Source organism: Scyliorhinus canicula, chromosome 10, assembly GCF_902713615.1.
Source record: "Scyliorhinus canicula chromosome 10, sScyCan1.1, whole genome shotgun sequence".
Lineage (NCBI taxonomy): Eukaryota > Metazoa > Chordata > Chondrichthyes > Carcharhiniformes > Scyliorhinidae > Scyliorhinus > Scyliorhinus canicula.
In genome coordinates, this window is record NC_052155.1 from 125,447,707 (window position 1) to 125,468,793 (window position 21,087).

The following is a 21,087-nucleotide window of genomic DNA, read 5'->3' on the forward strand; positions in this document are numbered from 1 at the left end:
ATAGCACCCTATCACTCGCCCCCCTGTCGGGAAGCATGGGAAACCCCTCTACCTGTCGTCTGGCAAATGCCTTCACTTGGAGGTACCTGAACGTGTTCCCCGCGGGGAGCCCGAATTTCTCCTCCAGCTCTCCCAAGCTCGCAAACCTCCCCTCTATAAACAAGTCCTTCAGTTGCCTAATGCCCACCCTCTGCCAGCTCAGAAATCCCCCTCCTGTATTTCCCGGTGCAAATCTGTGGTTCCCTCTTAGTGGTGCCCTTATCAAACCCCCCACTTCCCCCCTGTGTCGCCTCCACTGCCCCCAGATCTTGAGGGTGGCCGCCACCACCGGGCTCGTGGTATACCTCGTGGGAGGGAGCGGCCATGGTGCTGTTACCAGTGCCCCTAAGCTTATGTTGCCACAGGACGCCCTCTCCATACGCTTCCAAGCTGCCCCCTCCCCTTCCATCATCCACTTTCGTACCATCGATGCATTTGCCGCCCAGTAATATCCTGAAAGATTGGGTAACGCCAGCCCTCCACTATCCCTACTCCGCTCCAAAAAGACCCTTCTAACTCTAGGGGTGCCATGTGCCCACACATACCCCATGATACTACTCGTTACCTTCTTGAAAAAGGCCCTAGGGAGGAAGATGGGCAGACACTGGAACAAAAACAAGAACCTCGGGAGGACCGTCATTTTAACTGACTGCACCCTCCCTGCCAGCGACAGCGGCACCATGTCCCACCTCTTAAACTCCTCCTCCATCTGTTCCACCAGCCTAGAAAAGTTCAGCTTGTGGAGGGTCCCCCAGTTCTTTGCCACCTGCACCCCCAAGTACCTGAAACTTTTTACTGCTCTTTTGAAGGGGAGCCTCCCAATTCTCTCTCCCTGGTCTGGCCCAGATTGTTAACGGGATTTCCGGTTGACTACACTCCTCTTCGCCCAGAAACCCATACACTTGTCAGTGGGACCAGAATATCCATAGCCGTGAACAGCCGGTAAATTCCACCACTACCTTCCTTTATTTCTGAGGGAGCAGAGTCAGATGGTTCCATAGGGCCATTTTGCTGATACTTGTTAACCTATTTGGTCACTTTTTTCTCCAGTTTAAATTGAGCCATGCACGTGTTATTCTTTCTCAAAAGGCATCATGATAGATCATATGGTACACATTAGTCTTTCTGACGGTTACTATAATGGCGGAGGAAAATCTAAAAAAGATTCCACACTTGCCTTTAATTAATTAACCATAGCAATTACAACTAACTAATAATCAGGAAGTGGTATGATTCCTGAAAAACTAGGGTCAACCTTTACACAAAATTGTCTTTTTTTCGGCCAAAAGGCCAACTTTCACATGAGTATATACGGTATATCCTTCCTTAGGCATGGATATCAAAAAGATACACAACTATAGGTGTTGTTGTACCAAAGTTGTACAATTGTAGTAATACGTCTTTACTCTTCTGCTCCTATCCTCTTGCAATAAAGGCCAGCAGAACATTTCTATTCCTAAATTGCTTGCTCAACTTACCTGCATGTTAACTCATGACACTGTCTGACTGCCGGTGGCGATATATAGGAGTCGCACGTTGGGTAGCTCCCACCAGAGTCCTTAGTTCTTGGCTTTTCATACTTGTTTCGGGGGGGGGGGGAGAATTCGCATGGAAACATGTCCTAATTGAAAGCTGGTTACAAGAAGATTTCTAAGAACCAGAGAAGGAATACCAGGATCTCACGGTGTAACTGGTGTGAAGACAGGAGGTGCCCTTCAGTCAGGTGAAGGTGGCTTTTACAAGAGCGGAGTGCATTTTGTTGTGGTCTACCCAGCAAAGTTGAAGGCAGTGTACAACTCCCGGGGATCACTTCTTCGACACGGTAGAGGAGGCTGGGGCATTCGTGAAGGGTTTGGATTGAACTGAGAATGGTGGAAGTGGGACTTTGTTTTAAAATAGGGGTGCTGGAGGGCTATGTGGTTTGTATTTTTTTTGTTTTATTTGGGTTTGATTATTCCTTTTGTATTATGGTATTGTTAATTGAAAAGTGTTTTGGGAGTGTTTGAAGAATGGGGTTGCTTCTCTGCTTTGTCATTTGTGGTTTTAAGGGTTGGTATGGGTATATGGAAATGGTGACGGGGAGAGTAAGCAGTGGAGAATGTGTTTTCGATGGTTATTAGGGAGGGAGACTCTGGTGGGGAGTGGGTGCAACCCTGCTAGCAAAGTGCAGTTTGCTAGTAAATGGGAGTGAGGTGGGGAGGCTGTGGCCTGCTGTTCCTGTTGTGCACCGAGGAGATGTGAATGGTGGCGGTGGGGAGTGGGAAACGGGTTGATGGAGATAGGAGCAGTTTCAAGAGGAAGTAGTTGAGGTTTCTTTGGGATGGGGGAGGGATAGGTTGTTTACGGTGACTGAGTGTCTTTTTTGTCCCATCTGATACCATCTTGGGCGGGTGCTGGTTGGTGAATGAAGGGGGGGGGGGGTGAATGGTTGATCCAAAGATGGGGTGGGGTGGTGGGGTGAGAGATCCCCGATTCGGTTGGTGACCTGGAATGTGCGGGGGCTGGGGGACCCGGAAAAACGGGCGAGAGTTATTTCTCATTTGAAGATCTTGAGGGCCGATGTGGTGCTGTTCCAGGAGACTCACTTGCGGGTGAAGGACTAGGTAAGGCTCCGTAAGGGTTGGGTAAGCCAGGTATTTCACTTGGGCTTTATCAGCAGGGTCCGGGGGTGGCAATTCTGATCAATAAGAGTCCAATTTCAGATGTAGAAGATGGTGGTGGTTCGGGGGGGGGGGGGGGGGGGGGGTGGGGGGGGGAAGGCAGATATGAGAGGTCTCAGGGGTGTTGGATGGCACATCAGCAGTTTTGGTTGATAAATATGCTCCAAATTGGGATGATGTAGAGTTTTATGAAGAGCGTGGTGGAGACTATCCTGATATGGATACACATCAATTGATTTAGATTTAGTCAAGTGTACAGAGGTACAGTGAAAAGTATTGTTCGGCGTACAGTCCAGGCAGATCATTCCATACATAAAAAACATAGGACATATGATAAATACACAATGTAAATACATAAATATAGACATTGGGTGAAGCATACAGGGTATAGTGTAGGGAAGATCCGTAGAGAGATCAGTTCAGTCCATAAGGCGGCCATTCAGAAGTCTGGTAACAGCGGGGAAGAAGCTGTGTTTGAATCTGTTGGTGCGTGTTCTCAGACTTGATGGTGAATGAAATACAGTTTTGGATTTGAAGGTGGACGGGGAAAGGGTGTGCGAAGGTGTTGATCGTATTTATGAGAAAGATGAGGAGGGAGATGAATCTGTGGCAGTTTCTGCACCCGGGGAGGCAAGAAGTTCCCCTTTTTCTTGCCGGTGCACAAGGTTGGTGCAGGCCAATAGGGAGGAGTGCCAGCAGCTGATGGTTAGAAGTTTTGGAGGTGGATGGTAAATATGTGGAGGACCCCACTTCTGTACTATTGGTTAGTAGGAAGAAACTGTAAATGCAGTTTAATCTGGTGACTACAGATAAAGCAGTGGTACAGCTGCAAAGAGCGATGTACGAATATGGGAAGAAGGCTAGCCGCTTGTTGGCTGGCCAGTTGAGGCGGAAGGTGGCTTCCCAAGAGAATGTTCATGTGCGGGATAGCTAGAGGCTGCGTCTGAGAAGGTCAATGGGGCGTTCTATGAGAGGTTGTATAATTTGGAAGCGCCAGTGGACCAGTCAGACATGGGGGAGTTCTTGGAGGGGTTGGAGTGTCCTACATTAGAGGAGGAAGATCGGGAAGGTTTAGAAGAGCCACTTGGGGCAGAGAATGTTCAGAAGGCAATCAAAACATGCAGACAGGCAAGGTGCTGAGGCTAGACTGGTTCCAGGTGGAATTTTATAAAAAAAGTTTCCCGACCAGTTGATATACCACTAATAGAGTTATTTGAGGACTCAATGGCTCGGATGTTGCTCCCGGTGATTATGATTCAGGCATCCATCTCGCTCCTTCTGAAGAAGGACAATGACCCGGTGGAGTGCAGGGCTACTCCTGAAGAAGGATAAGAGGATAAGGACCCGGTGGAGTGCAGGTCGTATCGACCAATCTCTTTATTAAACGTAGACGCTAAGATCCTGGTGCTCAGATTAGAGGAGTGTCCACCGAGCACTGATGGGGAGGATCAAACTCAAACAGGGCTTGTTAAGGGTAGGCGGTTGTTCTCTAATGTGCTTAAATGTGGTTCTGTCCCCACAGGGAGGGGTTGCAGGTATTCTCCAAGAATACCCTCAGAACCTGTGGAGCCTTCCCCGCCCATACCAACCTCAAAATCATCCCATTAACCCTCCTAAAAAAAAAAAGGAGCTGGGCACAAAAATAGTGAGGTTCTGGAACACAAACAAAAACTTTACCGTCTGGACCTGACCAGCCAACGACAATGGTAATAAATCCCACCTCAAGTCTGCCTTCATTCCCTCTACCTACCATGCTAAATTCAACTTATGCAGCTGGGCCCAAGTCCGTGCCACCTGTATCCCAAGGTAATGAAAACTCACCCAACGAACCAGAGCAGCAGTTCCCCCAACCTCCTCTACTGTTCCCAGGCATCAATTGGGAATACCTCACTTTTCCCCATGTTAAACGCACACTCCGGAAAGCTGACAAACTCTCCCAATTCCCCATGATCCTGTTGAAGTTCCCGACTAGTTCTAAGAAATGTACAGGAGATCATCCTCATACAAAGAAACTTGACTGACCCAGGGGGTAGGAAGTTGGAGGGAAGCTGGTGGTACTGGTGAATGTATATGCCCCAAATTAAGATGGTGTGGAATTTCTGAGGCGGGCTTTAGCAAAGATTCCAGACCTGGATGTGGATCGGCTGATTTATGGTAAGGGGGGGGGATTTTAATACGGTGCTGGAACCTAGGTTGGACCGCTCATGCCCTAGATCCCTGAAGGTTTAGGACATGGCAAAGGAGCTGTTGGGATTTATGGAACACATGGGGTGGGTGGACCCATGGCAGTTTGAGAGGCTGAAGGCTAGCATGGTGCCCCCCACTCTAGGCTTCTGCTTACCTCCCTACCTCCCAGCCACCCTTCACCCACAAGTCCACAAGAACTTGAGGGCAGCACGGTAGCATTGTGGATAGCACAATGGCTTCACAGCTCCAGGGTCCCAGGTTCGATTCCGGCTTGGGTCACTGTCTGTGCGGAGTCTGCACATCCTCCCCGTGTGCGCGTGGGTTTCCTCCGGGTGCTCCGGTTTCCTCCCACAGTCCAAAGATGTGCAGGTTAGGTGGATTGGCCATGATAAATTGCCCTTAGTGTCCAAAATTGCCCTTAGTGTTGGGTGGGGGTGTGGGCTTGGGTAGGGTGCTCTTTCCAAGAGCCGGTGCAGACTTGATGGGCCGAATGGCCTCCTTCAGCACTGTAAATTCTATGATTATAACTGTAAAACACACTTACCCAGTCTACACCCAAAACACAGTAAATACAACAATCTGCCCTGCATACACACCCACATTTGCATCTCCAAAGTCAATGTCCTCACACGTCTCCGAGTCCATGGTCTCTCATACATTCACTTGCCTCCTCCGGCGTATCAAAATAGAATTCTCGATTCTGTTGCTTGACCCATGGACAAGCAGGATACAACACCCCAAACTTCACTTCTTCCTTGTCGAGGTCCGTCTTGATCCAATTGAACCCGGCCCACCGCTTGGCCAACTCCACACCCAAGTCCTGGTCGATCCGAAGTACGTTTCCTTCCCAGGTGCACTTTCTCGTCTCCTCATGTTTTATGTCTCTGTTGCTGGAACTTAGCATCCAAGTCGTCCACCAATTGTTCAGTAGACCACTGGATGGAGAACGGCACCCCAGAGCCCTCCACCATCTTTCACTCTGTGGCCACCACCGGAAGTCCATGATTACTTATTACTGTACCTCTCAGACCCAGTGCCCGCAATAGGGAGAATAATGGCACTGCTGAAGCTGTTTGGTGCATTCTCTGGGTACAAGTTACATTTTGAGAAGACTGACCTTATTTTGGGTTACCCTGCCTGAGAAGGGAGCTAATCTGGGAAATGGCCATTTCGTTTGATGGGCATTTTAGGTACTTCAGGGTGCAGATAACGAGAGATTGTGCTCGGCTTCAGAAATTAAACTTTACGACTCTGCCGGGTAGGGTTAAGGTTGACCTGTAGAGGGATAGCCTCCCTCTGTTCTTGGCTGGCTGATTGCCATCCATGAAGTTCAATATTCTGCATGGTTTCTGTTCCTATTCCAACATTTGCTGTTTTTTTTTCCCCCAAAAGTGTTATTTGTAGGGATAGAGAGACGGATTTAGTCCTTTATTTGGGCAGGTACGGTTGCTAGGATTTGGTTCTGCAGAAGGACAGGCAATCTAGGGGCTAGATGTTGCCAAGTCAGATCTTCTATTATTGGGCGGCAAATGCGGAGAAGTTGTTGGGCTTCTGTGGGGGCCAGGAGGCAGTTTTGGTGAGGATGATTTCAGGTTCATGTAGTCAGTCAGGGCTGCGGGCGCTAGCAACGGCCCCGCTTCAGTTTTCTCCAGGGAGGTTTTCGTGTAATCTGGCGGTGGTTGCAACGTTGAAAATATGGCAGCAATTCCACATGTCTGAGCCGGTAAGATTGGATGCCAGGTTTCGTGGACAAGGAGGTGGAAGGTTTGGGAGACTTGTTTCTGGAGGGGCGGTTTGTGAATCCAGAGGGGTTATCAGAGAAGTTTGGGCTTTCACAGTCAGAACTATAGATACCTCCAGGTGAGGGATTTTGTGAGCAAGGTCTCCCATCTTTTCCGATAGTGCCACCATTCTCATTGTTGTTGGAGGGTTGTGTCGCTCGTAGGAATGGAGGAGGGGAGCGTCTTTATGGAAGGATAATGCATCCATGGTGGGGACTAAGATGAGTGGGTGTGGTTTTAGGCCTTGCATAGGGTGAACACTTCTTCATCGTGTGCGAGACTGGGGCTGATGCAGTTGAAGGTGGTGGACTGGCCGCACTTTACTAGGGGCAGGGTGAGTTGGTTGTTGAGTGGTGGAAGACAAGTGTGATTGTTGTGGGCGGGGCCCAGAAAAGCATATTCTGGGCAGGTGAGAATTTGGGTTTCCTTTTTCAGCACCATGTCGGCAATTCTACAGATGGAATTGAAGCCTAACCCCCTGTTGGGGGGGGGGGGGGGGGGGGGGGGGGAAAGAGAGAAAGAGAGAGAGAGAGAGAGAGAGAGAAAGAGAGAGAGAGAGAGAGAGAGAGAGAGAGAGAGAGAGAGAGGAGAGAGAGAGAGAGAGAGAGAGAGAGAGAGAGAGAGAGAGAGAGAGAGAGAGAGAGAGAGAGAGAGAGAGAGAGAGAGAGAGAGAGCTGATATCTTAGCCTTTGCCTCGCTGATTGCACGGAGGCGGCTGCTAATGGAGTCGAGGCCAGCTTCTCCACCCAATGCCTCAGTACGGCTGGATCCTAGTTGGTGTTACTAATGGATAGGAAGGTCTCAGAATGGAACCTTGACTCAGAAGACCGTAATGCTTTACTTTTCTGAGGCAAGGTGGAGGACTGTCAATTTGATTTTAAACATGAAAAGAACATTAAACTAAACATGTAAAGTTTAATTATAAACAATACCTCTTCATTCCCCCTCAACTTCACAAGTATACATGAGATTTCAAGGATAACACCCCATTCTGAAACCAAATGGCAGATGCCACTCAATCGATCTTCTATGGTTTTCTCCTCAATTTACCCCCAGATGATTGTCCAAACTCCATTCTCAAAAAGACACTTTATTCTTTCAAACAATGCTTTTCATCAAAGATCTACATCCAGGTTTTCCACCTGTCCTTTCACAATTCCTTTGTCTTGAATGCTTTTACACAAACTCAAAGATCCAGCTATTGATTTCTCCACAGTTATTTCACCTCTCTCTTCATAAACCTTAGGACCACTTCACATATCTTTCTGGCTTCTTACTAGCCAATTCCTTTTCAGCTCTGTCTATGGCTTAGTACTATGTTCTAGTTTCCTATGTTTGTTTAACTTCAGACTTCCTGGAAAATTTATTTCTCTCATTTCCCTAACTAGCAATTTTCTGGAATTTGCCTTCTTTGTCTCTTACTCAGTTGTATGGCTCCTCTTCTAGAAAAGCTGTGAGAGATGTTCCTCCTCTCTGCAAAGTTCCTTCTATTCTGGTTACAGCGAGACCTTAAAAACTCAAAAAAAGGTCTTCTCCGTAAAGTGTACCTGGTTGCTATGCAACAGCTCAATCCTCCTCCAAGTTTATGTTTACTTTTCCCACTGTAAACTCTCTCAGCGCAATAGAAACACTGTTTACACTGAAACCAAAATTCCCATATCTGTTTAACATGAATCTAATTAGAATTTTACCCTATCCTTCACAAAATTACTAAAGTAAACCCACTTAAATCTATACCTTATTTCTAATATTTAAGAATACAATTATAACTTATTTAAACTACCTCTGTTTTTCTGACACTGATATTACTATTTTTTTTCTAACTGCTCTTTTGCCACTTCCTTAATAATTGGTTCTAGCATTTTCACAATGCCTTTCATCAGCTTGACTTGTAGTTCCTGGTATTCTCTTTCCCTCCTTTCTTGAATATGTTACCTTCCGATCCACTGAGACAATATCCATACATTCCACACACTGGAGTTGAGTGTGAATGAGGAAGGAGAGAAGGGGTTAAGAAGATTGTCTCTGGTGAAGAGAAGCCGGGGTTATCTTTGCATTTCAAGATGATACTGGAATAATGAGCAAGATTTGTAGAGAGCAGGACGTGACGGAGATCGATGTGGTCCATTCAGATCAACCAATGAATGGTTAAATCAATTGTCTGCCATTGATGTTCTAAGCTTGCACCCCTAGGACTTATGGGAATAGAGGTGATGCCCATATTAAGGGAACGATAAAGGTAAGAGAGGAATAGTTTTAATGGGACAAAGGCAAAGGTGATGGAGGTCGTGGTTGAGCAAATTGGAAGTTGTAGAAATGTCAGACTCTCACGTAACCCCTTGGTAGTTGAAAAAAAAAAGTATACTGCAGAACCTAGCCAAGAATATTTTCTGCCATTTTATATATGATGTGCTTGAACTTTAATAATTTACACACCTTCTTTGTTGTCTAGCATAATTAATGGTTTGCTATAAAGTTACAGACAAATAGTACAACAGAATGAATAATCAAATCACAATTCATAGGAGAGATGAGGAATAGTGCAGAGACAATTTTTTCCCACCTCATTTGAGCTATTTTCTTCTCTACAGAATATTAACTTTATGTGTTAATCAGTATTTCATTTGTCAGAATTAGAAATGCTGCAAGCACGGTCCCGCAATAAAATGAAAACTACGATTATGAAAAATAAATGAGTCAAATATGAATACCCTAATTTAAAAGGCATAAGCTCTAATTCAATATTGTTCTCAAGGAAAATAGTAACTCTTGTAGGCAATACAACTATCTGTAATGTACTTCTAAAAAAACTGTCAATCTTTAGCTTGCTTTTAACTAATCAGTAGCAATTTGTCTCAAATTGCTGGGAAACAGAAGTAATCACTTGATTCGAATTTGAATTACAGAATTGAGCCTGCAGAACCAGGCATGATTATGTCCATTGCAGAATAATCTGCAGCATAACATGTGCCTCAGGCAACACCTTTTTTTCCCCCAAAGTTATCTCAATAAATTGCTTCTACTTGTATCAAACTGTGCCCAGCATTATTTTAAAGCTAATTCCAATATTTGACTCAATCTGCCTGGATAAGAGTAGCACTGTCGTCCAGGTGAACTCCCCTCCCCACCCTCCACAATACAGTTAAAGAAAAGTGTATTGGTGCCAGGAGCTGGGATGTCGCTGAATAGCATCCTGAAGGGAGAGGGTGATAAGGCAGAGGTCATGGTACATGTTGGCACCAATGACATAAGTAGAAAGAGGGATGAGGTCTTGCATCAAGATCTTGTATGGGCAGCACGGTAGCATGGTGGTTAGCACAATTGCTTCATAGCTCCAGGGTCCCAGGTTCCAATCCCGGCTTGGGTCACTGTCTGTGCAGATCTGCACATTCTCCCAGTGTGTGCGTGGGTTTCCTCCGGGTGCTCTGGTTTCCTCCCACAGTCCAAAGATGTGCAGGTTAGGTGGATTGGCCATGCTAAATTGCCCTTAATGTCCAAAATTACCCTTAGTGTTGGGTGGGGTTACTGGGTTATGGGAATAGGGTGGAGGTGTGGGCTTGGATAGGGTGCTCTTTTAAAGAGCCTGTGCAGACTCGATGGGCCGAATGGCCTCCTTCTGCACTGTAAATTCTATGATCAAGAATTCAGGGAGTTACGCAGTAGACTAAAGAGCAGGACCTCTCGGGTTGTAATCTCCGGTTACTCCCAGTGCCGCATGATAGCGAGTACAGAAATGGGAGAATAGAGCAGATGAATGTGTGGTTTATGAGTTGCTACAGGAGGGAGGGTTTGAGATTTGTGGACCACTGGAACCGTTTCTGGGGAAGGTGGGACGTGTACAAGCGGGATGGTCGCCATCTGAACCAGAACGGGACTGATATCCTTGCTGGCGGGTTTGCTAGTATTGTTGGGAGGAGTTTAACCTAATTCTGCAGGGGCGAGAATGCAGACTGTTAGCAGAATAGGGACACAGCATAACACAGAAATGCAGTCAAGTCAGAGGGAATACAGTGGTAGTAGGTTCCAAGGGAGTAAGACAAGGCTGGATGGCCTCTACTTTAATGCCAGGAATATTACAGGTAAAACAGATGAGTTAACGGCGAGGATTGACATATAATAGCCATCACAGAGACGATGTTGAGGGAGGGGCAAGATTGGCAGCTCAACATCCCTGGATATAGAATCATCAGGCGAGACAGAGGAGGAGGTAAAAGAGGAGGGAGCATTGCATTATTAGTTAAGGAGTCAGTTTCTGCAGTAAGGACAGATGATTTCTTGGTAGGGGCATCAAATGAAGCTTTGTGGGTAGAGTTTAGGAATAAAAAAGGGTCAGCTACATTGCTAGGCGTTTATTATAGACCTCCAGATAGTCAGTGGAAATGGAGGAGCAAATGCATGTGCAATTCGTAGTGATGTGTAAATATAATAGGGTCATTATATATGAGGTGATTTCAACTTTCCGAACATTAATTGAAATAATCATCGTGTTAAGGGCTTAGACGAAGTGGAATTCTTAAAATGTATATAAGAGAACCTTTTAGCTCAATATGTAGAGGATCCAACAAGGGATGGTGCATTGCTGGACCTAATTCTGGAGAATGAAGCCGGACAGGTGTTTGATATGCGATGCATTTTGATGATAGTGACCACAATATGGTACAATTTATGTTTGTTATGGACGAATAAATAGACAATTTGTAAAAAAAGGTGTTGGATTGAGGGAGAGCAGATTGGAGTAAAATAAAGCATCATCTGGCCAAGGTAGACTGGAAAGAGTTACTTGTGGAGAAATCCACAGAAGAGCAGGCGGGGGGGTAGGGGGTCCAAAAAGGAAATGGGGAGGGTACAGGCCTAACATGTTCCCGTCGAGGGCAATAGGAAGGAGTAACAAGCCAAGAGAACCATGGATGACCAGAGACATTCAATGAGATTGATGAGAAGGTAAAAAAGAGGTTTTTAGCAAATACAAAGGGAGCAAATCAAAGGAGGCATTAGTGGAGTACAGAAAGCACAGGAAGGAGCTTAAGAAAGCAATTAGGAGAGTAAAGAGGGGATATGAGAAATCTCTGGCTGGTAAAAGTAAGGAAAATCCCAAGATATTCTCTATGTATATTAATGGGAAGAGGATAACCCGGGAAAGAGTAAGGCCCATTCAGGACCAAGGGGGAAATCTGTGGGTGGAGTCAGAGGACATTGGTAGGATGTTAAACAATACTTCACATCTGTCTTCACCCAAGAGAATGAGGGAGCAGACATGGAACCCAGGGAGAGAGACTGTGAGGTACTTGAGCAAATTGTCATAGGGAGTGACAAGTTATCAGAGGTGTTAGCTGGCTTAAAAGTGAACAAATCTCCACCTCTGGGTGAATTATGGCCCACGATGCTGTGGGAGGCTAGGGACGAGATTGCAAGGGCACTGACCCAAATTTTTTAATTCCTCTCTGGCCACGGCAGAGGTGTCAGAGGACAGGAGAATAGCTAATATGGTCCCACTATTTAAGAAAGATTGTAGAGATAAGCCAGGGAACTACAGACCAGTGAGTCTCACGTCAGTGGGTAGGGAAACCATTGAAGAAAATTATTAAGTAGAGAATCTATCTCCACTTGAAGAGGCAAGGTTTGATCAGGAATAATCAGCGTGGCTTTTTCAGAGGGAGTTCATGCCTAACAAATTTGATTCAATTTTTTGAGCATGTGACCAGGTGTATAGATGAGGGTAGTGCAGTTGATGTAGTTCCATAGATTTTAGCAAAGCCTTTGACAAGGTCTCACATGGGAGACTTATAAAGAAGGCAAATGCACATGGGATACAGGGAAACTTGATAAGGTGGATTCAAAATTGACTCAGCTTTAGGAGACAGAGTGTGAGGACAGAAGGCTGCTTTAGTGACTGGAAGCCATTGTCCAGTGACGTACCACAGTGATCTGTGCTGGGTCCCCTATTGATTATCATTGATATAAAATGACATAGATGACTATGTGGATGGTAGGATCAGTAAGTTAGCGGATGATGCAAAGATTGGCTGGGTGGTTAACAATGAGGTCGAGTGCCTTGGGTAACAGGAAGATATCGATGGGATGGTCAAATGGACAGGAAAGTGGCAGATGGAATTTAACCCTGAAAAGTGTGAGGAGATGCACTTTGGAAGGAGTAATTTGACAAGGAAATATTCAGTGAATGGACTGACACTGGGATGTTCCAAGGAACAAAGGGACCTTGGCATGATTGTCCATAGACCTCTGAAAGCAGGGCAGGTTAATATGGTGGTGAAAAAGACATATGGGACACTCACTTTTATCAATTAACGCATAGATTACAAAAGCAGGGAGGTCATGTTGGAGTTGTATAGAACTTTGGTGAGGCCACAGCTGGAGTACTGTGTGCAATTCTGGCCATGCCATTATAGGAACAATATGATTGCACTGGGGGGGCGGGGAGGTGTAGAGGCAATTCATCAGGATGTTGCCTGGGATGGAACATTTAAGATATGAAGAGAGTTTGGATTGTTTTCGCTGGAGCACAGATGACTGAGGGGTGACTTGATTGAGGTGTACAAGATTATGAGGGGCATGGACAGGGTGGATATAGAGCAGCTGTTCCCCATGGTTGAAGGGTCAGCTACAAGAGGACACAAGTTCAAGGTGAGGGGCAGAAGGATTAGGGGGAGATTGGAGGAAAAACGTTTTTACCCAGAGGGTGGTGACAGTCTGGTATGCACTGCCTGGGCGGGTTGCTCAGATCCTTTAAAAAAAATACCTGGATGAGCACTTGGCATGTCATAACATTTAAGGCTATGGGCCAAGTGCTGGCAAATGGGATTAGGTAGGTAGGTAGGTAGGTCAGGTGTCCTTCATGCGTCAGTACAGGGCCTCTTCTGCACTGTATTATTCTGAAAAGAACAAATCCATCTCCACACCCAATTAAAATTGTCAAATGAGGAACAAGGCAGACAGAAATCTTTATCACAATAGCCGGTGAGTGCTTTCTTCCTACTGAATACATGATAATCATTTGACCCCCATCATAAACTGTCCATTAAATACTAACTCCTACTACAAGCTAGTCTGTTGGTATGGTGACAATTCTTTATATGATATGATATATGATAAACATGTAATTTTTCTTGGTTAGTAAATATATTTCATACGGAGACCTATATTTTAAAGTCTTTGATAGGGTTACATACAAAATAATGATAACCAGAAGACTTATAAATTGAACAATACAAGCTTATTTATTTTATAAAATCAAGTTATCAGCATAAGGGAGGAGTAAATTTTGTGGTCCACTAGTAACCAAAAGAACAGATGCAATAATTTTATTTTGCATTAATAAAAGTCAAATTAATTTTGTTTGAAATTCATAAATTGATTGTGCATGAACGGAAACTTACAATGACAAAATTATGTCCATAAAACTGGTGTAGGTGTAAATTCAGATAGGTGAGAATTGCACACTCATATATCAATCCAGATTTATTAAGGATCAATAAATGGATGAGGCCCATGCAACTCCAACCCATCCCTGGCCTATTATTTTGTAATAAACATTCAAGTCATTTTTTTACATTTTATTGACTTATTGGTAACAGGCTTTTAAGAGGGAAAGCAGTACAGAGACAAGATGACAATGGGTGTCAGAGTATTAACAAAGAAAGTTTATGAATTCTGATTTAGAAACATGCAGTTGATAAAGGTTTCCAGAAATCATAACAAAATAGGTGGATATATTACAGTATCTCAGTTCCATATAAGTTTAGGATTTTTTTCATCTTCTTTAGTGAAGACGTTCTCTCTGATTTAGAGATCTGATTGACTATATGCAATTTCATAAATTGCAAATTAGATATTGTATGTGAACAGGAATAACATTCACAATATTTCCACATCTGCAAGACATTCTAGCAATAGTTTGCCCCAGTTTCCAATAAAGAAAAAGGTTTGTGTTTTCTGCAGACTAGCAAGTCAAGTTACTTTTTTTTAAAAACTGTTTGAAACAGCCTTTCCCCATTCACCTCATTGATATAATAGCTGGTTCTTTTGGTGTCTATAATAATTTCATATAAACATTTTAAAACAGATTTACAAAAATGTACCTCAGAACATGTAATGGAAAGCATAAGTTTTAAGTTGATTTTTCCAGTGATTCAAACGTTATTTTAACATGGAGCAAAACTGAATTTAGAGGGAGCAGCATGCTTTCTTTGATGATGGCTCCTAAAGATTAAGATGAAGAAGGTAACAATAATAATAACCTTTATTGTCACAAGTAAGCCAACATTAACACTGCAATGAAGTTACTGTGAAAACCTCCTAGTCGCCACATTCCGGCACCTGTCCGGGTACAAGGAGGGAGAATTCAGAATGTCCAAATTACCAAACAGCAAATCTTTGGAAAATGAGAAAGAGCAATCCGGTACAATATGCACCGAACAGACGCATTAGTGTTGGTCTTGCTTGTTATTTCTATTTATTTTCTTGTCTCCTGTCTTTAGCTGTCACATCAATTAAATAGCAGAAAGATAGATCTACAAGCAAAATCATTTTAAAGCCTGATTGGCAGCACAATTATTGGCAGCCTGACTCACTTTTTTATCACTCAAGATACAGTAAGGTTGCTTCAGTTAACTTTCCTTTCTATACAACCACCATAAAGCCTTTCTAGCTGTTACTACCATGTGTACAGCCAGTCTATTTTCAATACATATATAACAGGCAATCTGAACAGAAATCAATAAACTTTACATTTTGTTTTCACAAAGCTGTGAACTCTAGAAATTGGCCTTAGAATTTCAAGTAGACCATGTAAGAATAAACATTTTATGGGTAAAACTCCAATTACGCTACCACGTGACATAACTAAATTTACACAAAAGTGTATTTTAGATTTACAGACCCTTAAGACAGGCACATGCTTCGAACAAGTAGATACAGGTTTCACACCGAGCATATGCAGCAGGGGGTTACATGTTGAGGAAAATGATCGTTTTATTCTCCAGAAATTCAGTACGTTTTAGTTTAGAAAACCGATTAAAACAAATATTATGCCAATTTGTTAATACCTATTATGTATATCTCTATGGGGGGAAAACAAACAAACCGTACTGACAACATTATTTTAACGAAGTGTAAGCCTGTGACTTTGCAAGGAAAGAATTGGTGCGCAGTTTTTAGCCTCTTCTACCGGCTCGGAAAACGTCACATTTCAAGTAGATAATGAGTGATAACGATAATAAAAAGCAAGAATAATTATTTTGGGTTTTTACACTTCTTTAAAATTAAAACATTGCTAGTAAATTGTCAATGACAATTTTCAAAGCACCCAGAAATTGATTTCATGATCAAATAAAATCTCAAATTTAGAGGTGAGTTTTCTCTCGAAAGTGTACCAACTTGGAAATCAGATCAACTCCATCCAGTTTATGCCTTGTCAAGCACTTTTACGTGGATTATATTTATTGTAAAAACAAGTGTATACAGGAGGCAGACTGATAAATGGTAGAATTTATTTTCCCGAAAAAAATACTTTCATTAAGTTTTATATTCAGATTCCGGTTTGTTTGTGACTTTTATACTTGTGCCGTTGAACGACGGCACTGGAGACTGCCGGCGACAGATGGATGGGTTTGTTATATATCCCGTTTGTTGACTTGTTTAGCTCTTTTGTTTGAAAGCGTACGAAAACAATAGACCCGTGGCGATCAAAGCTACTTCGCGGCGATGTTATCATGGCAAAGAATGTTAGGCTCTTTCCCGGATAAAACGAAAACCTCTAATTATCTGTTTGATGTTTTCTTTTTAAAAAATATTCCGTTAAGCGATGGTGAAAAATCGAGGGTAGCACCAAACTCGTTTATCACTCTTACGCGATCAAAAACACATTTACTTCTCAGGAAATAGCACTATCGTATTCCTAAAGTGTCACATCCAGAAGGGAACCAACGAACTTTGGAACCCGCGGCGGGGGCGGGAAGAGAAACACATTTACCAGACGTTGCTGACAGTTAAACTCACTCGTTTCAAAATGGAGGCCGGGGAGGGGTGGCACGAGATGGGAAAGGCTCGCACTTACCGGTCAGATTCTCAAGGCTCCGGCGGCTGGGCTCGGCTCAGTCAGGGAGACCTCGATGGGCCTGTCGGGGGCGAGCTCCGGCCGCTCTCAGCCTCTTCACTGGCCCCGGGCAGCCGAGGCAAAGACAGGCCGCTTCCCATCTTCTGGTGCAAGTCGAGAAAGTAAACAGTTATCATCTGGGTGGCTTGGCATTTTTTTTTCCCGCCCTCCGTTATTTATCTGTTGTCCTAAATCAAAAACAAATAGGGGGTTGGGGAGGAGTGGCCGGTTGCGTTTTGTTGTTATTTGTCCCCTGTGCAGCTGCTGATCTGACGATAGCCTTCCCCGACTCTGCGGTTGCTAGGATACCGTCGCTGCAGCATGAGGGAGTAATTGCCATTTAAACTCTCCTCTCTTCAGCAACAAAAGCTTTCTCTACTCATTTAAAACCTCGTACTCCGCCGCTTGAAAAGCAAAGCAGAGCTAGGGAAATCACTCACACCATTTCTGATTTAACAGTCTCAAACAAACAAACTATGTGCCCCACACACAAAACGCACCATATAGATTGGAGGAAAATTAACCGATGTCTGAACAGGAACTTCATGAAGCGAAATGTACACCTGAGTTTGTACTGTGAGAGATACAGTAAATGGCAATATCCTTGGTAATTAACACATATTAGAACCTCGTTTTCTACCTTAGCCCCTTTAAAACAGAATTAAAACTATGATTTTACTAATCCTTCATAGCACGTGTTCTTATACCTGCTCATGGAGCTCACAAAGATAAAATGTATATGTGCAGCTGCCGCCACAGGCTTTTGAGTGCTTACTCATCATGCTGTGTACAGGAATATGCTCATTATCTTCTCATTGCATTAAAAAACCATAATCAGGAAACTAAATGACACCCAAATGCATTAAGTTCTTCTCTGATCTGTTTATTCCATCGATGTCATCAGTGCCTAATTTGCACTTTTACTTTCACCGTCGTTTGAGCTTCCCAGTGGAAATTGTTACCTTATCGAAGAAAAATCCCTGTTGTCAAATTATTATAAATTATTTTCATACTGTAGTTCAAATGTTTTTCTGTAACATCTGCTAAAATAGCTTCAAATACTATCGGCACAATAGAAAGATAATTTGAAACTGAGCTTTTGAGCATCTCATAATTTACAAGGGCATTTATCGAAGCTTTTAGCCTGTAATGAATTCACTTTGCTTCATTTTATTTGTTCTTTTATTGGATGTGAGCATTGCTGGCAAAGACAGCTTTTGTTACTCGTCCCTAAATGCCCCTGAGAGCTACTTTCTTGACCAATTATAGTCCATCTGGTGCAGGTAAATCAACATTGCAGTTATGAAGGGAGTTACAGGAAATTTAATCCAGATTGGTGAATGAATGATGACATAGCTCCAAGTTGTGATGGTGTGGCTTGGAGCAGTACTTGCAAATGGTGGTGTCCCCATGCTGCCCTGGTTCTTCTAGGTGGTAGAGATTGTGAGTTTGGAAGTTGCTACCTAAGGAGGCTTGGCGATTTGCTGCAGTGCATCTCGTAGATGGTACACAGTGCTGCCAATGGTATCTCCCCCAGGTTGTTGATGGTGTGATGTTCAGTGATTGTAATGCTGCTGAATGTTGAGAGCAGATGGTTAGATTCTCTCTCACTGGTCATTGCCGGCACATCTGTGGCATGATTGTTACTTGCCAGTTATCAATCAAAGCCTGATGTTGTCCTGGTTGTGCTGCATGTAGACATGGACTGTTGCAGAATCTGAAAAGTTGTGAATGGCACTGAATACTGTGCAATCATCAATAAACATACCCACTTCAGATCTTATGATGGAGGGAAGGTTATTAATGAAGCAGCTGAAGAGGATTGGCCTTGGACACTACCCTGAGGAACTCCTGCAGCAATGTCCTAGGGCTGAATTTTTGACATTTAACAACCACACCATCTTCCTTTGATTCCAACCAATTTTCCCTTGATTCTCATTTACTTCAGTTTTGCTAGGACTCCTTGATCACAGAATTGTTAGAGTACAGAAAGAGGCCATTCAGCCCATTGTGTCTGCACTGCATTTTTGAAGTCACCTAGTGCTATTTCCCTGCCTTTTCTCCATAACTCTGCACATTCTTCCTTTTCAGATAACAGACTAATTCCCCTTTGAATGCTTCGATTGAACCTGCCTCCATCCCATTCTCAATCTGTGCCACACTTGGTAAAAATTTGTCTGATGTCAAAGGCAGTACCTCGGCTCATTTGTCCATGTTTGGACCAAGGCTGTAATGAGGTTTGGAGTCAAGTAGCCCTGGCAGAACCCAAATGAGCATCAGTGAGAAAGTTATTGATTTGTATCTCTTGCTTGACGAGCCATATAAATACTGTGGCTACAAGAGCAAGTCAGAGTTAGGAATGCTGCGGTGCATAACTCGCCTCCTAACTCCCGAAAGCCTGTCCACCACTTACAAGGCACAAGTCAGGAGTGTGATGAAATTTTCCCCACTTGCCTGGATGAGTGTAGTTCCAACAACATTCAAGAAGTCTGACACCATCCAGCACAAAGCAGCCCACTTGATTAGCACCCCTTCTACAAATATTCTCTCCCTCCACCACCTGCGCATAGTAGCAGCAGTGCGCATCATCTCCAAGAAGCAGTGTAGGAACTCATCCAGGCTCCTTACACAGCACCTTCCAAACCCATGAGCACTACCATCTAGAAGGATAAGGACAGCAGATCAATGGAAACACCACCAACTGAACATTCCCCTCCAAGTCACTCACCATCCTTACTTGGAAGTATATTGCTGTTCCTTCACTGTCGCTGGAGAAAAATCCTGGAATTCCCTCTCTAATAGCACTGTGGGAGTACCTACACCACATGGACTCCAGCGGTTCAAGACGGCAACTCACCACCTCCTTCTCAAGTGCAATTAGGGATGGGCAACAAATGCTGGCCTAGCCAGAGAAGTCCACATCCTGTAAAAGTGAATTTAACAAATAATAAAAATAATTGCCTGACAGAATGACAAGGGCCTTTTCTTTGAACTATGACAATGCACTTACTGATAGTGCTGCTTCAATAATATTATTATATAGGAATTCCAGGATTTAGACCCAGTACTGATCCCCAAATCAGAGTAGTGCATGTCTTGGAACTGGCAGTGTTTGCATAATCTTGCTGCTGTTGTCGTTTTTGATGGTAGAGATTGTGGGACTGGCTAATATCTCCTGTGAAATACACCACATTCAATTCCCTCAGGGCTGTACTGAAGTGTCACACTCGATTGTGTACTCAGGTCCTTGTGTGTGGCTTTAATCCATGCCCTTCTAATTCAAAGGCAAGGGTACTACCCTGAGTCAAGCTGACATCCTGTTATAACTGGCAAGTGGAAAGGAGAATTCATTGGAGGACTCATTCCAAATTCATGTCAGGCAGGAGAGATTATCCTAAATCTTGCTGCTTAATTTTATCTCCTTTTCCATTGGTAACCTGCCTGAATTTGGACTTGACAGAAGGGATAAATTCAGCACCGAGGATGTTTGATTCATCTAAATAAGGGAGTTCTCAAGATGCTTAACATATTTGGTTATTTGTTTCCATTAATTCACTTTATAATCATTTCCGCTCCATTGAACTTGTTTAAAAAGATGCAGCACCCTCAACCTGGTAAAAGAAATACAGAAAATCTTCAATTACAACCATTTTTAACCTACAAGTGTAATGAATTCACAGAGCTTTTAGTGTTGTCTTTTCTATGAGATCTCAGCTGTACAGTGATCTGAGTCAGATTTCTTATGCTAGTATTCACTAATCTTGTTGCTTTTGATGTTTTTCTCGAGATACTATGCCCTCACAGCTCAAACATGGCTTTATTGTAAGCAAAGTCTGACTGATGTCACAGACAATTTTAAGGTGTTACCTTTTATTGCCTGTAATTAAATATATTTGTATGTGGATCTATAAATGTTCTTACCCTTAGAGTGATTGAGTCAATTTAAATAACCCAGCAGCAAGCTCTTATATTTTATAAATTCAGGTTAGTTTGTTTCTCACACACTTGCCCTGGAGGTTAACGAAAATGACACTGTTAGAATCACAGAATTTGAATCACCGAATAATACAGCACAGAAGAGACCCTTTGGCCCATCAAGTCTGCACTGATGCATGAAAAACACCTGACCTGCCTACCTCATCCCATTTGTCAGAACTTGCCCCATAACCTTGATTATGACATGCCAAGTGCTCATCCAGGTACATTTTAAAGGATGAGAGCCAACCCACCTCTACACACTCCCAAGCAGTGCATTTCAGACCATCACCACCCCCTGGGTAAAAAAAGATTTTCCTCAAATCTCCCCTAA

General features: G+C 43.6%; 1 protein-coding gene across 4 annotated transcripts in view; it reads right to left on the bottom strand.

The window, feature by feature from the left end:
• Positions 1-17,224, bottom strand: part of tmem200ca (transmembrane protein 200C, genome duplicate a) — a 64,563-nt gene extending 47,339 nt beyond the window's left edge. For 3 of the 4 annotated variants that reach the window (XM_038809711.1, XM_038809713.1, XM_038809712.1), the window contains exon 1: positions 16,740-17,223. The gene's annotated coding sequence lies outside the window, so the exon portion shown is untranslated. Of the gene's footprint in view, positions 1-16,739 lie in introns of all 4 variants that reach the window. The other variant, XM_038809715.1, reaches the window with a different exon arrangement.
• Positions 17,225-21,087: the final 3,863 nt, after the last annotated feature.